Source organism: Taudactylus pleione, unplaced genomic scaffold (genome assembly GCF_031769625.1).
Source record: "Taudactylus pleione unplaced genomic scaffold, aTauple2 ptg000095l, whole genome shotgun sequence".
Lineage (NCBI taxonomy): Eukaryota > Metazoa > Chordata > Amphibia > Anura > Myobatrachidae > Taudactylus > Taudactylus pleione.
Window position 1 is genome coordinate 3,808,236 of NW_028284497.1, and position 17,021 is coordinate 3,825,256.

Genomic DNA, 17,021 nt, shown 5'->3' on the forward strand with positions numbered 1-17,021 from the left:
TTGACAAAACAGCTGATATCATCCTTGGACATTCCTTGTGTATTCAGGTACCCCACTCAGTGACTGAAATACTCAATCAAGCCAGAACAAAACACCTGTCAGTTGCCAGACTCACAAAATATGAGGTAGCCTTACTCAGCACTCACTATTAAAAGATGCACAGTCCTCAATTCAGCCATATTACTTCCGATTGAAGATTCAAAAGAAGGGAGAGTATACTATAATTAAATGAATCTTCAGAATATGAAGAACAAGATTAAGAAGAATGTACAGGCAAAATACACAAACAACATTTTTCTTCTTCACATCCTCCACATGATCGTCTGCAACTTATGGAACAAGAGACCCTCCCTATGTCACATGTCACAGATACCCCTTTGCAGAACATGGACATGACTCTCTTTGTAGATGGTTCCAGATATTATGTGGATGGAAGTCCACGAATCCGATATGAAGTAACAACTCAATTAGAGGTCTTACTCACAGCAGCTCTTCCACCACACTGCTCAGCTCAAGAAGCTGAATGAAAAGCACTAAATGAAGCTTGTATAATGGCAGAAAACCAGACAGCCAATATATACACAGACTCTAGATATGCTTGGGGTGTTTCTCATGGCTCTGGCCCTATATGGAAAACCAGGAACTTTATGGGATCAAATGGAAAGCCCATCAAGCATGCAGAGCTTATTAGACAACTATTTACAACTATGCAACTTCCAAAACTAGTAGCCATGGTCAAAATTCATGCCCATACTAAAGAACAGACACCAGAAGTTAAAGGAAATGCCTTAGCAGACACAGCAGCTAAACAAGCAGCAATACAGAAAGTACCTGCTTATATGGCACAAGTAGAAGACTCATCTAAATCTCCATATGTTCCAGTAACGTTTGAAGCTCTTAGAACATTCCAGGAACAGGCCACACCAGCAGAGAAAAAGACTTGGCTCAAGATTGGAGGAACTCTAAATAAAGAAGGAATCTTGGAAAAAGATGGAAAACTATGTTTACCAACAGTCCTATATCCAGTAATGGCATCCATAACACATGAACCTACACATGTAGCAAAGGAACCAATGACAAGAGCAGTTTTGTAACACTGGATTGCTCCTGGATTCAATGCTGTGGCGACAAGAGTAACAGCAGCTTGCTGGACATGTGGAATAAGTAATCCAGGTCAAAAAGTGAAAACGCCACAGAAACATACTCCAAGATGATATTACCCTTTCAAAGACTACAAATTGACTATATACAGTTGCCCAAATGCGGCCCATATGAATATGTACTGGTAGCCACCAACTTATTTAGTCACTGGCCAGAAGCTTGGCCAGTAGCCAAAGCAAATGCTAAAAGTACAGCTAAGAAAATATTGTCTGAAGTGGTCTGTAGATATGGAGTTCCAGAAACTATAGAGTCATTTTACAAGGGAAATAATGCAACATATAATGAAAGACTTGGGAATCTCAAAAGCATTTCACACCCCCTATAGGCCACAATCCTCAGGACGAATAGAACGTCTTAATGGAACATTGAAATTGAAAATACAAAAAGCTATGAAGGAAACTGGTAGAACTTGGATAGAATGTTTACCTGTAGCTTTGTTTTCAGTCAGGACACTTCCAAAAGGTAGTCACAGGCTATCCCCTTATGAAATATTATTTGGTAATGCTCCAAAAACAGGTTGTTACTTTCTGCAGCAATTACAGTATAATCATGGTAATTTAACTGAATATATGTGTAAATTATCACAGACTCTAAAATACATGGTTAAGTCTTTTCTTCACTTCATGATCCAGAGTCTCTTACAGGAACTCATATACTTCAGCCTGGGGACTTTGTGTATTTAAAATGACATGTGCGGAAGGCTTTGGAACCCAGATATGATGGTCCCTACCAAGTAGCCAAGTAATATTGACTAGACCCACAGCAGTGAAATTGGAAGGAACACCTGGGTGCACACATCACATTGCAAGAAATTAATGGTGTCTATTCAGGAAGTGAAATGAAGCTATATATCCTTTTCATGTTATGTTGTGTTTGGGTAATTATTAGTTATGCCTGGACACCTGGGGAAATTTTGCAGAGACTGGAACGGAAAGACTCAAAAGGTAAAATGGAAAATGTGTTGATGTACCGATGGTATTGGAACAGAAACAATAAACTCAGAACACAAGGCTCATTTCAGTGTGCAGCAAAAGAGTCATGTTTGGTGACCAATGCAACTATGATGGGTGGAGTAATGTTTAAAGGACTAAGAACCCCTTCCATGAACACTTTGTCATTTTGGAAGTTTGAAAAGAATAGTACATTTTCTGTAACATTCTGGCCAAACACAATTTGCTATATCCATGCCTCAGAATATCATACAAATTGGCAGATGGTTAAATGGATAAGAGTAAGGCTGAATACAACATGTAGCTCCTTAAATCAGTCTAAAGACTATGTTCCACAAACAAATACTACCCTACTATGCAAACATGCTAGTATTATATCTAATAGAACTTTATATTATACATTTCATTCATAATAAATTGTCTATTAAAAATTGATAATATTGTACTTGTACCAGCCACCTGTACAAAGTTGGCAACCAGAAGGCAAACAATAAAGCACATGTTTAACTTTACCTTCCCTCAGAACCCTTATTGTAAAGGAAGCAGAAAAAGGAGGGAATGGTATGATACCTTACTGGGCACAACAGGTACAGGAATGGGCCTACAGAACAGTATAGATATAGAAACACTTAGAGGAAAAATGAGCTTAGCAGGTGCAGATTTAGGTAAAATTGTACATATGCAAGATGATTGAATGCCTACTGTATACAAGCCAATGCTACAGCATATGCAGTTCTCTCTTGAATATTTACAGGTGTACAATGCTTCGCTAGTTGGACAACTAGGGTTAGATATTAATATCACTAAAATGTTTAATTGGACTTTGTGTAATATGCAAGTAATGACACAGGTTATGCAGAAACAGATTACACAGACCAACTTTTTGAGTAGAAGATCGGGTTTTTACAAATTGTTATTGAATATCTCTGGTAATCAATGGATACATGCAGATAGTATGTCAATACAATGCAATGACAATTTCTGTTCAGGAGTTATAGAGGTATATAATGTTACCAATGTCACAGTTGCATGTAAATATTTGATATTGCCAGTTCCACTGTATAGTCCCACAGGGGGAACTCAGTTATGGACACCAACACTTTTAGGGACACATATAGATTTAGGTACTAACAATACATGTGATTTGTCTCTCTGCATATCCACATGCCAAGGAATGGTATGCAATTAACGCCCTACACTTTATGAACCTTGTAAATTGGATCATCCAACAAGTGCCTGTAGTTGGGCCCTGCATGATCCTGAAAAAGATATGTTCATCGAACTAGGTCCCCAATTTGTCTGTGTTATTAGTACAAACCAGTCAGAACTGAACAGTTAAAAAGGCAGGCACCATTCTCAGGGTGTATGTACTGTATAACATTTCATCCTTAGATTGGAGAAGACATACTTATTCCATATTCCATAGTTATTCCATAAATACAGCAATTTCATTTAATCTACAGCCCCTTATTGATGCTGTAAACAATACACGGCAATTGGAAGAACATCTCAGGAGAGTTAATTATTCAACCAATCATGCCCCAATGACTACAGTAGTAGAACAAGAAAAACTGAAACATCCGGCCACCAGACTTAAGGATGGATTAGAATCCAATTGGTGGGACGTGTTTGTACATGGCTCACCATCACTAAACAAAGTTACTAACATACTGAAACACCCATTAGTGGTGATTGTAATTATATTGTTTTTTATGATTGTTTGGAACTATTACAAAGAACAGAACAAAGGATACCCTTAAACTTCCCCAATGTACAGTATACCCTGATTGAGAAACTAGACACTAGGGTTTAGACAAACAGTTCTGTAGGAGTGTACTTGTGAAACTTATCTTTTTCTGACAAGTAATTTAATTGAAAAAGTATCATACCCTTTGTTGTATTTCAAATAAATATAGCTGACTTATGAACGAGCCTCAGAAGCAGTTCAGTGCAGCATTATACTCACATCTCTATGTTGAGTGCCTTTACTGCTCTCCAGTCGACTGCAAGGGGGAATATCCAAATAGACATCGAAGGTACTTAGTAGGTGCTGGGTGGTCCTAGCACCCCCACACCTGGCACCACCTCCTCCTGTCTTATCTGAGCTGCTGCCATTTAAATAAAATAGTAAGCTTTTCTCACATATTATAGGCACTCCAAATGCTTCCATTAATTTTAAATGAGAGCAATATTCAATGTGGCATTGATTCAATGTATATGGACCTAAAGGTACCAACACTTTAAGCTGTATCCTTGGGAGGAGTTCATCTTACATGTTTCAAAGACAATGCCTTAGCAGCAAACTACAGATATGGCATGGCTTGGATAGGGGACAGATACCAAAGTCGCTCTTGAACAGGCCTTCAGTATAGACATTCACCTGGGTAGTTACTACACATGAACCTGGTTAGCCTATCCGATAGATGGGCATTGATGAATACTCCTCTGATTTGCTACCCGTCTGACCAGTGTGAACAGGCTACTCCTGGCAAGGGTGGCCACAGCCACTAAAAAAACTATTCTTTCCCAATGGATAGCTACTGGTTTCTCTAGTCTCACCCTCTTGTCACATAGGACTACACAGAAATGTCCATAGACAAAGAGCATTGAGCAAACAGATTCTTCTCTATTTGACTCCCATAAGTAAAATACCTTTCTTATTCAAACCAAAAATGCCATTAGTGCCACTATCCAACTGACATCTTGATATAGCTTTTCAATATGGTCTACAGGATCTCCTTCTTTTTTGATACATAACATCCAAACAGAAATCCATTCAAACTGACTCTTTTATGTAAGCCTGCTAATTCGTTTATGGTGCAAACACATGGTCAGATCAGACAACAATAAAGATATCGTTGTCTGGTCATCCTGCAGGTGCTGGATAATCGTTGTCAAAGATTCAGCACAGCACCAACCCCCAAATGACTAAACGACCCGCGTTCAACTATCACGGGTCCCTATAGTAACCTGGTCGATATCGACCAGGTTTGACTGCATGCATGGTATCTATATTTCCACTTCTATTCAGAATCATAGTTAGTGCTAATGCAGGTGGTCTCATGTGTTATTTAATAGGAAAAAAATATCTGTTGAAAACCACAGTAGTAGATATTGTGCCTTCTTTATATAGAGGTTGTTATTCTCAAGTTGTTTTTATTTGTGGATTGTTAGGGGCCTTTTTATCACAACCCGTATTTTTCAATGCGGATGTGACAAATTTTATATGCCTAAATGCACAACTAGAATATGACTAATTCACAGAAATTTAGTAATAAGCTCTTGCTGGGAGACGGATTCTGATGAGATCCCATCCCAGTGAAGAGCTTGAAACAGAGTGTTCATTTTCACTATCACACTGCTTCTCCAATTCATCACTAGAATGAATAATGTGCATGTATGGACAGCACATGCATCAGATGGGGCCAATGGTAGGCTTTAGGCTACTATAGGCTAACGCTATGACGTTAGCTACCAGGGCCTAGCCAGAGCTTGGTAAATCCAAGGCAGATGTACTAAGCTTTGGAGAGTGATAAACTATCAACCAATCAGCTACTAACTGTCATTTTTCACACAGCCTGTAAGATGACAGTTAGGAACTAAGTCAGGGGCATCTCTATAATGAGTGCAGGGTGTGCGGGGAACATGGGCCCCTGGGTCCAGGGGGCCCCGCACCGCACACCCTGCACCCATAATATTACTTACCTCTCTGGAGTCCCACGTCAGCGGGGGCGTCCAGCGCTGTAAAACTACTGTAAAATGGCCACGGAGGCCATTTTCCCATCGTTTGCGCATGCGCAGTACAGGGAAAATGGCCGCCGCGGCCATTTTCCCGGTGACCTGTGCAGAAACTATAGACTCTGGGCACACTCTAGTGCCCAGAGTCTATAACTCTGGCGCTGGCCGCGCACATCTCAGTGCGCTGCCAGCCGCTGGGTAGAGAGGAGGGGGCCCGTATCGGAGACCGCACACAGGCCCCCTCCTCTCTAGAAACGCCCCTGAGCTAAGTGGCTGGAAATGTATCGCTTTCCAATTTATCACTTTCCTTAGCTTATTACATATCCCCCATTGAATCCTGTGGGGGCTTAGGGAGCTGCATTACCATCGGAAATGGAGGTCTCAGGGCAGATCTCGGAGATATCTGCTTTTATTCATCCTTCCAAAAATCCACAATATATGTGGGTATCCCTCAAAATATTGTTATAAATTTGCCCTTTAATATTTTTAAAGAAAACAATTGATTCACAATATGAGATACTGAAAGTGTACTGTATTATTTATTAAGCCTTAGTATTTGCAGATGTAAATACAGGTCCACATGTGGGTGATCCTATTACCCTTTTTAATTCCAAGAATATCTGGAGTTATATATAGTTCCCCCACATGAGTCTATTCACTCATATTCTGATATAGTAAATACAGTATTATACTATATCAGAAAAAATATTTATAAGTTATGTTTATTTGTGGAACATATCAATGATGCAGGCTTTCTAACAATATGCAAGTGCTTATGCAACGTTATCATCGTTTGAAAAAAAACATATTTTTCTGATGAATTATTCTTGTAAAGATATGATCAAGTTTATTCAGAGATCTATAAGATCACCCTCACACCTCTCTAAAGGTGCGTACACACTGGGCAATTAAAGTGGACGACTGAATGATAACGATATCGTCATCGTTCAGTCATTCACGTTATCGTCTATTTTTTCACCTAAACGATGAACGATAATGACGAAAGACTGACGATGCGTATTCTCGCAGGTCGTTCGTCTAAACCGTTCATCTGGCAAACATGCAGGCCAACCTAACGATATTAACAGGTTGCCTCATGTTGGGGAATGGGGGGGAGAGCCCAGCGCTGAATGATATCGTTAATGATATAATTCAGCGGGTGTGCTCAATGTCAGGAACGACATTGAGCACAGCGTGCCAGGGACACACTAGACGATATTGCTCAGAGAGCATATATCGTCTAGTTGTCAAAGCAAACTAATAGTAATGATACAATATTTGCTGAATCAGTTCTCTAGAAATATGTAGGTGAATATATACTAATTTACATGAATGATTAATAAAAAAAAATTTCTGCATGTTATATCATGGATTGCTACAATAGGGGATTGATATTTCCCCATCCTGTTTTTCAGCAATCTGAATCGTATTAACCCTTTGTCTAGTGTGGTTGCATGAGATTTGACATGCCAAATCAGGCTTTTCCTGACACGGTCGTATCTGGTGCGACCATGTCAGAAACTCCCAATGGCAGCCAGTGGAAGGTAATATTCTGGCAGCCACTAAGCTCAGGAGGCAGTGCCGGCTCCTCTGCTCTCACCATTTCCCTGCAGTCAGTTTGGTCCTCTCTCCCTCGGCACAGCGAAGGGTGATCCTCACAGGATTGCCCAGCCACAGCTGCAGGAGGACAGGGTTCCTGCAGCCTGAACTCATAGGGCTGCCTGTTGTGGGGGCACCTGTTCAAGCTATTATGTTACACTGAGAGTGCTGGACCTTAGAACGGATATATATATATATATATAGAGAGATAGAGAGAGAGAGAGATAAAGAGATAGAGAGAGAGAGATTTAACAGAAAGGTTTTTGTAAATGATCAAATTATAATGATAGTAGCTATATAACCTTGATTCAATATAATTTTAGTAGCTATATAACCTTGACTCAGTATAATTTTATTACCATACAGTACCTACATGTTTGTTTAAAAATTATTTTGAATCAAGTTTAAATAGATATTATTTTGATAATTTTAAAAAATACAATTTGGGTGACATTTTAGGGAATAATATTAGCCAGTTAAGTAGTTAAAGGTGCCAAAAAACTACAAATTTTCTCCTGGTCATTGTATATATTCTTAATAGCATAACCCAAAGTAATCAGAGCCGTATTAAGATCTCTTGGGCCCAAGGAAATATACTGGTTTGATCCTGAAACTTTTTTTTTTATAAGGATAGCTTTCTAGGTTTAAAGGCATAACTATGTTTGAAAAACAGTATTGCAGATTTACCAATATACTGTACTGTATGATTTGCAAATGACAAGCTGGAATAAAAGTAAAAAAATAGGAACTGATTCACTGTCACCAAGAAGGATGGGGATGATAAACATATAAAATTAATACAACAGTCTCATTGATCTGTAATACAGAAATAACTATCAACAGTGTCCGATGAGTGCAATTTTATATACACATGCAGAGACATTAAATAAATACAATAAAGTTTGAGTGATCACAAATATCAGCAGACAATACAGACATACAGAATGAGAAATTTCCTTCTTACCAGACTGTTCTAGTGCCATCAGAATCAAATGATTGTTGGTGTGACTGGTCTGAAACACCAACCACAGACTTAATTGTATGTGCATGAGCTGACATATTTCAAGGCTATCCCAATTCCTTCCTTGGGAAATCTCGAATAGATTAGTCTGCTTCGTTTTCCCACTTGCCTGAATCTCAGTTGGATTAGCTTAAATAACTGAAATTGGACTTTTTCAACAGCCAGACAACTTTAGCAGCTAATTAATGACCGTAAAGTCATGGCCAGATTTAGGAGAAGGCTGCACAGGCCTCACAAAAAATGGGTAGAGTGAAATAGGTTGTTTTAACAAAATCTGGGCATGTGAAGAATTAAAAAATCAAGCTACCCATAGTACACCAAACTAAAAAAAATAGGTTTATGAGCAATCAAAATCATTTTCATGCAAGAATGTTGGAGGTGAATTGGTTCCAGGGATTAAGGGCTCGATTCAGACCAACTCGCTAGGAAGCGTTCGAACGCAGCCGAACCCAGGCTTGCCTGAGCATCTTAACGTCGTTTCAGGGGCATGCATAATTAAGAGGCAGTGTCATAGTACACGTCACTTGGTTGAATTTTACACTGAAGTGCTCGCAGTTCTTGCAGTAGGTTATGGTCAACCACAAGCTGCGTATGCATCCGATGGTACTCAATGGTACCGAGGTTGCAAAAACTTAGTGGAGATGACGTTCGCAAGTGGGCATCTTTAGACTGGCTGGTGGGCATCTGCATACACAAAGCGATCACACGCCAAGACATAGTGGGCGTGCTAATGTCTAGCCGTGAGATCACCTGCCTTCCCGAAATTGCATACGCATCAAGTGAGCGAACGCATCTAGCGAGCTGGTCTGATCGGGGCCTAAATTCCCCAATTAATTTTGTAATCCCAGGATTCAGGAATCAATATTGGGATTCTGGGATTAATCTCGGGATTGGGATGAGGGTAAAAAATAAAAGCACAATATATTAAAATGTATTTTTATTTCTTCTCCACCCTTGTCTAGCCTGCCATCCATCTACCCTTCCTGTCCTCCCTGTTATCCATCTCCACCTCCTGTCCTCCCGGACATCCATATTTCTCTCCTGTCCTCTATGCCATCAATCTACCCCTCCTGTCCTCTCTGCAATACTTCTTCCCCCTCTTGTCCTCATAACCATCCTTCACCCCCCTGTGCCATCTGATATCGTTCTTTCCCCACATGCTATCCTTCTCACTTGCCTCCCCCCACTGGATTTCCTCATTCTCCTCTTCCTCCCCTTTCAATGGCAGGCACGTTTTGACCTCTCCTGGGCCTAGCTGCAGTAGAACGTCTGATGTCCGTATCTGGTGTCCTGTGATGTGACTGCTTTCAGTCACTGTATTGCGTAATGATGATGTCACTGTGTGGCATGCTCCCAGTCTATCAGTGACTGAGAGCAACCAAATTAGAGGACTTTATTTTACAGGCAGCTGGGAGAGCCTGAGAGGACCGGATAAAGTGACCGGAATTGACAAGGTAAGTATCCTGCCTTTGTCCCCTGGGCTAATCCACAGTGTATTTTGAATCCTGTAATAATCAGTATTATATTTCTGGGAATTTTTTTGGGACTCAAAAGATCTGTGATCCCATGATTGGAATTCCTAGTTGGTGCACAGGTTATCAAATATGCAAAAATTGCAAAAAATATATTTTTATGGGGATCACTATTTGTAGAATAGTTTTCACAAGTTAAAGTAAATGTAAAATTACACTTTTTATGTATTTTGTAAAAAAGAGAATATATTTATTGTCTTAGGAAAGCACAGTTGAAGCTGATAGGTATTTTCTTTATTGATTGTGGATTTTGGGTCTCATTCAGATGTGCTAGCAAGCCGGTCAATGTTTGGCTCTGCTCATGCGCAGCGGCCGCACTGCAGGTGCGCAAACCACGGAGCGAGAGAGAAATTCTCTCACTCCGGGGCTCACTACAAAAGGGGCAGCTGTCGATGTTTTGTAGGCATGGTGGGGGGGTGGTTTCACAAATGGAGGCGTTCCCAAGCGAACACCTGCCATTTGTGGGTGGCCCCACTGACATCCCCAGTGATGTCAGTGGGAGAGCTTCTGGCTCTATTAGAGCTGGAAGCTATCTGGGGCTTGCGGCAGATGAGACCCTACCACAAGGGTCTTGTAGCAAGCCCCGATGGTTGCGATGGTCTTGACCATCGCGACCATCATCCTGGCCACTCGTTATAGCTGTGGGTGGTAACCCACAGCTTAGCGAGTGGCCAGGAGGCCGGATCATTTTTTATATGTGGCTGCCCTCATTCAGAGCAAGCGCTCACACTTTGCGAGTGGCTCTGAATGAGGTCCTTTGTGTGTATTTTAAATAAAAACATTGCCACATTCAGAAGTATGTGCAAAGGAATTTTATAGAGTTGTTTTTTATGTTAACATATTTTTATTGTCTATGATCTGGTTGTGTGTGTATATGTCTATCTGGGTTTATGGATACCCAGGTCTGTACAGAAGGGGCAGAATTGGACCATCCTACTGTGATACTACTGTGGTACAGGGGAAATCCCTAGTGTTTGTGGACTCCATTTCCTATTCTAGGGAGCCTGGGTCAAGATCTATCAATCTAGTAACACTGTTTAGAAGAGACTAGCTCCTTGTCCCTTTAAGTGTGTCAAACATCAACTAATTATGTCACAACCCAGTCAATGGAGAGGACTTTACTTTGCTCTGACAACTTCATTAATTTTTGTCTGCAATGCTCAAAAGGTAGGGAGCTGGGCACCTGTCAGGGGAGCGAAATAGGTAGCAAAGAGCAAGTAAAGCTCCTGACAGATACCGTACAGGCAAGTAAAGGTTAGCCAGTTAAACAGACAGGGTGGGCTGATTCAAAGCGCAGTACAATATGACCCCTCAGCACACAGTGCTCCTGATTCAGAGGTGGATGTAGTGTTAATACCCAGCACAGTTGACTGATGTAATTATGCATCTGAATTACACTGCACATGCATCCCAATTGTTACCACTCAGATAACAGTACAGAAATAGATGCAGAGTTAGTGGAGTTTAGAGTGCATTTCTGGGAGGTAACAGCAGGGGCTAAGTCGAAGCTGGTTTATTGCAGATGTGTTGCTGATAATAGCTGTATCCAAAGATGTTGTCACATCAGTACTCCAGGTGGCTCTCTCGTGCCTGTTGCAAGTAGACGAGGATGCCGGGCTGTCACTCTTTGAGGTCCTCCAACCTTACTGCTCCGTCACCTCCTCCCTGCACCGATTGGATCTTCTTCCTTTTTTACCTCCGCTGGTTCTCTGCTCTGATACTGGCTATAGCGTTCAGTATGTAGTTTCCGGTTCCTGTGAGTGAGTTCATGTTCCTATATGTGCCAGCTCATTGTGTCCAGTGTGTATTTCAACTGTTTCTGTTGCACTTCAGCATCTGTGTGGACTATCTAGTAACACCACAGCGTGGACTTTCAGCCATTACTCCACAGCTGTCTCTGCCACACTTCATTGTGTACTATCGCTAATTACATCAGCAGCCTCTGCTGCACTTCAGTGTCTATTTGGACTTTCTGCTAGTACACCACAGCAGTCCCTGCTGCACTTCAGCATCTGCATATACTACCTATTACTAACATCACAGCAATCTCTGCTGCACTAAAGCGTCTGTGTGGACATTCAATTATTCACATCACAACAGTCTCTGCCACACTCCAGTGTCTGTGTGGATTCCCTACTACACATCAGCCCTCAAGGCTGCTTCCAGCCAAGTATACCTCAGCCCTCAAGGCTGCTACCAGCCAAGTATACCTCAGCCCTTAAGGCTGCAACCAGCTAAGTACACATCAGTACTCAAGGCTGCAACCAGCCAAGTACACATCACCCCTCATGGCTGCTACCAGCCAAGTATACCTCAGCCCTCAAGGCTGCTACCAGCCAAGTACACATTGGCCATCAAAGCTGCCACCAGCCAAATTTATATCAGTCCTCAAAGCTGCAACTTGGTCATCAGGCCAAACCCCAGTCGAGTACACTCCTGTCCTCCAAAGCTTCTTTGTTAATTGACTCCTCATCAATTGAATTCTCAAAACTTCTTTATCAATTGACTCCTCCAAGCTTCTTTATCAATAGACTTCCCAAAGCCTCCTTATCAATCGATTCACACCTCTAATGATAATCCTTCTTCCTGTTAATTCCCCCAGTGATTCATAACAGATGTAAACTCATTAACACAAGGTTCCATGCTCCAATGGAGAAACTACACCTGCCATAGCGCAAGTTTCTCTGGTGCAACCAATGAAACATCTAAAAATGCTCCAAGTTGGAAAAGCACAGTCTCAAGATGCTGTAAGTGGGCATCTCAGTTTAGATTAAATCATCTGCAGTATTATCATAATACACAGATGCGTCCAACTTGGAATCAGGCCCAGTGAACCTGTCCAACCTGGACCTTAAGAGGTAAATTTACTAAGAAACCTGTAGGTGCAAGATTGCAATCACAGGTGTGTTGGGCCATTTTTTCAAACTCAGAAATTTTCAAAAGGTAAACACAGGTGTGATTTAATGATTCTCTCCTCAAAACAGGGGTGAACTCACAAATAGAAATAAATAAATCATCGGTCAACCTCACAAGTACTTTCAACATACAAGATTATAACATAGGAATTTAGAAAGATAGAAGGAGGAAAAAACTCTCTTTTTGGGGGCACTCTATATTATGTTAATACTAAATAGATAAATACATAACTTTTATTAGATATACATTAAAAGGGTTTTAGATCAATTTCATCATACACTATTGTGTGCGGTTAATCTTCTGACACATATGTACACACTTAAGTGTCAATATATACAAACAACATCAAAAACATATACACAGACAGATATTAAAATTAAGGAAGCAAGACGAAATATTCCATGAAAAGACAGAGAACTGAGTAAGATAATGATCTTCTAATTAAATTTAGTACTCAATGGTGTGATCACCAGTCAATGTCAGGAGTTCTCTATGTAGGTAAGAGATAGCCTTATAATTCCTAGGTATTATAATGGTGGTTTGATGACCTATCACTATGTCACCAAGTACAATGCCCATTAAATCATACAGAGAGCTGAATAAGATAATGATCTTCAAATTGAATTCAGTACTCAGTGGTATAGTGACCAATCAACATCAGGGGTTCTCTATATAATTAAGAAAATTGCCTTGTAATTCCTAGGTATTATTATGGTTATGTAACCTCTTATTATGTCAGCAGATACAGTGCTAATTATATTAACGGTATGAGTTCTGTACTAAACAATCGGTTTAAGCAATTTCAGAATACTCTTAATGATCGTGCTGAGGAGACATCCGTTATCAATCAAAACACTTGTTATATGGCCACATTTGGGAAGAACATGTTGTTCTGTATTCCCTATTAAGTTTCATAATAATCAGAGGTACCATTTGAAAATACAGCGTGATATAGTAAAGAAATGAAAATAGACTACTCCCTTCTAGTAGTTATAGAAAAGGCAGCTGCTGTGCATCATCATATATAGAAATAGCGGAGGATGTGTGAGCGTACCTCTAAAAAACCCAGGGGTAGGAATAAGTATAATGAGCATCTACTGTTAGGACCAGTCAGTAAGAAAGAGAACCTGGTATAGTAATAGAGCAGGAACCTACTCTGACTGGATCTTAATGAGAGTGCTCATATAGAATATTATAATACTGTGTTTCTATTATAGATACTCATACCCTTGTATATGATCAGGGCTGGTGCTGCTGCCGCTCACATGCCTCTGGGCTGTGGTGAATGCTGAGAAGCTCAGTTCCGTATACAGTGGTTGGAAGGAAGAAAATGCCAGTTACACTGTGACTCTACTGGGTGAGTGGCTCTCTGTCTGCCTTGAGGTATTTGAGAGCTGCCCGCTTACACCCAGTGCAAAAGTCATATAGTGTGCGTGGAGAGAATGAGAAAGAAAGTACCTGATTATAAACAACAGTGGTGTAGATCGGATGTGACCCGCTGCATGTCAAGCCTGCTTGAGCTCTGCTGACTGATGCCCCGCTCGTGCACAGCGGGACATCCCAGATCTGAGACGCGCGTTTCGCTTGGCTTCTTCCGTCAGATGCCGGAAACAAGGACACAGGCGGTCCTTTAATCTTAGCGTCAGCCTATAGGAGAGTTAGCTTCTATATATCAGAATGTAAGACGCCATATGATTGGTCTAAATAACCTCTCTTCTTATTGGTTGCTTAACAGGGATAGAAAAAATGTGTCATAGACCTGAGTAGCATCGCAGACTGTTTTAATATAGTGAGCTGATTTATATCAGAACTGGGATTAACCCTTTTGCGGTTTAGGTGAAAATAAATATAAAAATAAAAATAGATAAAAAATAAAAAAAAAATAAAAATAATAATAATAATAGTAACAAAGTAATAACAGCTAATGAGAGGTACTATTTAAAAAAGTTAAAGGTGAAAAAAGGGGGTTGTGTTAAATTAGTAAAAATAAAAATAACATGAGTTTAATGGATTGAAAAAAATCTATAAATAAATAGATAAATGAGTATAATGAAGGGCTGATAGATCACTAAGTGAATTCTCTATATTATCTCTTTGTAATGTTAGATTAAGGAAATAGTGAAGTGCATATATATAAAAAATAAAAAATAAATAATAAAATATATATATTATATAAGAGTAATATCGTAGTTAGTGAATAGATGTGATTAAATGTGTGAAAAATGAGTCATAAAGGTAGCATAATTACATCATTAACTTTTAAATAATTATAAAAAGGGTGTATAATTAATCATTTCATTTAGTCCATTTGGATAGACCGTATTGAGTTTGAAGATCCATTCGCTTTCTCGCTTGAGTAGTGCATTTGTAAGATTACCTCCTCTAACTCCTAATCTAATGTGTTCCAGACCAAATACCTTTAGATCTTCAGTGGTTCCTTTATGGCATTTTAAAAAATGTCTTGCTACAGAGGGGAGTTTTTTCATTTTGATGAGATCACTTCTTGCATTTTTGATGTTGCCCGCATGTTCAAGAATCCTCTGTTTGAAGATGCGAGTGGTCAAGCCTACGTATCTGAGGTTAAAGCTACACTCTAAACAGTAGATAACCCCCATGGCGTTGCAGTTAATAAAATGTTTCATTTTGATATTGTGGCCATATCTGTCAGTAATTTGATCTTTTTTCATGATGTATCCACAAGCTTTGCACTTGCCACAGGGAAACGTACCCTTTAGTTTAGTCTGCCTTCTTGGGTTACCTACAAAGTGACTTTTCACTAGTTTATCTTTTAGGTTTTGGGATCTTCGCCAGCTAAAGATTGGTTTGTAGGTTAGGGTCTTCTGCAAATCATTATCCATCATTAAGACATGCCAGTGTCGTGTTATGATTTTCTGAAGTTCTTTCCATTCAGTGCAGTAATTAGTTATAAAACGTACCTGATCCTCATTCTCTTTTGGTTTTTTGTTGGAAAAGATCAAGGTTTGTCTATCAGTATGTAAAGCCTGATATTTGGCAGTCTTAATGATTTTGTTGCTGTAGCATCTATTTAATAGGCGTTGAGTAAGGTCCTTACTTTTCTCAAGGTAGGTTTCCTCCGTCGTACAGTTTCTCCTAAGTCTAAGGAATTCTCCTTTTGGTAGATTCCGGATGGCTGGCGGAAAATGGGCGCTGCTCCTATGTAAAAGGTTATTCGTTGCCATTTCCTTTCTAAAGAGTTCTGTTTGGAGGTATCCTTCCCTGTTACGAAACAGTTGTAGATCTAAGTAGGAGATCTCATCTCTACTGATGGTGTGTGTTAGTTTCACATTAATTGAGTTTTGATTAAGTTCCTTGATAAAAGTAAGTAGGTCCATGCTATTCCCATGCCATATCATAAAGATATCATCAATGTATCTAATCCATGCTGTTATCTGGCTGGTGAAGTGATCATTAGTCTCATGGAAGACTATTTCTTTTTCCCACCATCCGAGGAACAGGTTGGCATATGTGGGCGCACATGCCACGCCCATCGCTGTTCCCCGAATCTGTAGAAAAAATTTATCATCAAAGGTGAAGAAATTCCTCTGTAAAATGAACTCCAATAATTCCAACATGAACTCTTTGAAGTCATCTATTCCTTCGATTTGTAGGAAGTATCTGATAGCTCGCATGCCAATACTGTGTTCAATACACGTATAGAGTGATTCAACGTCCAGTGTTACCAGGAGGTCATTTTCCTCAAGTTGTATGTCATTTATTTTTCTTAAGACATCTCTGGTATCCTGGACGTAGGACGGTAAGGTATACACATGATGTCGTAGTTGTTGATCCAGAAAAATGCTTGCATGTTCCGATAGTCCTCCTATACCGGACACAATGGGTCATCCTGGAGGATTGTGCAGATCCTTGTGCACCTTTGGTAGTAGGTAGAAGGTAGGTGTTACGGGTTTGTCTACTACTAGAAATGCCTGTTCAGTTTTAGTAATGGTGCCCATCTTGAGGGCGTCATTAATGAGTTTGTGATAGAGAAGGTTGAAGAGTTCAGTGGGATTGAAGATCATTTGTTTATAGCACTTTTTATCATGCAGTTGTCTGTAAGCTTCTTTTAGGTACATCTCTTTGGGC

At 40.0% G+C, this 17,021-nt stretch overlaps 1 pseudogene; it reads left to right on the forward strand.

Annotated features, from left to right (window-relative positions):
• The first annotated feature begins 332 nt into the window (after nucleotides 1–332).
• On the forward strand, nucleotides 333–1,094 carry LOC148526502 (uncharacterized; annotated as a pseudogene).
• Nucleotides 1,095–17,021: the final 15,927 nt, after the last annotated feature.